The sequence below is a fragment of the Crocuta crocuta genome, unplaced genomic scaffold (assembly GCF_008692635.1).
Source record: "Crocuta crocuta isolate KB4526 unplaced genomic scaffold, BGI_CrCroc_1.0 scaffold126, whole genome shotgun sequence".
NCBI classification, from domain to species: domain Eukaryota; kingdom Metazoa; phylum Chordata; class Mammalia; order Carnivora; family Hyaenidae; genus Crocuta; species Crocuta crocuta.
Window position 1 is genome coordinate 3,488,770 of NW_027531000.1, and position 925 is coordinate 3,489,694.

Consider the following 925-nt stretch of genomic DNA (forward strand, 5'->3'; position numbering starts at 1 on the left):
AAGAGAGAGGGAGAGAGAATCCCAAGCAGGCTCCAAGCTATCAGTGCAGAACCTGACACAGGGCTCAAACCCACCCACCATGAGATCATGACCCAAATTGAAACCAAGAGTCAGAAGCTCAAAAAACTGAGCCACCCAGGTGCCCCTAAGATCATTTTAGATCCACATGCAGTTGTAGGAAACAATACAGAAGGATCCCACACACCTGTACCCACCAATGGTGATGTCTTACAAAACCAGAGGACGATACTGCGACCAGAGTTGACACAGATGCAGTTGCGACACAGAACATTCTCATCACTGCAGGGATTTCCTGTTGTCCTTTTAGAGTCGTATCACCCCCAGGCTCCCTTGGCCAGACCCTTGGCAGTCACTCACCAGCTCTCCATTTCTAGAATTTTGCCACTTCCAGGATGTTGCATAAATGAAATCATACAATATGTAACGAACTATAGAAATGATCCCTGAATATGTAACCTTTGGGGACTGGCTTTTTCCCACTTAGTGAAATTCCCTGGAGATTCCTCTGAGGCGTTGCCTGTATCAATAGCTTGTCCCCTTACCGCTGAGCAGTAGTCCANTCCTGCCACGGTGGGGTTGCTCCGAATAAAGCTGCGATGAACATCTTATGTACAGGTGTTTGTGTGAACATAAATTTTCTTTTTTTTTTCTGGGATAAATGCCCAAGAGTATACGTGTTTGTTTTTGATGAATTAATTTTACATTGTAAAATCACATTTTACAATCAAGATATTTCACCTAAAAAAAATCCACGTTTCCGATTTCTCCTCCCAAATCACAACATCTGGGAAGACAAGGCACAGCCACTCATGATCCTAATGGGCCAGAGCACGCCAGTCCCCGTATCCCCTGCCCAGTCCCTTTTATTTATTTACCTGTCTGCCAAGGCTCCTGGCTTACCAAA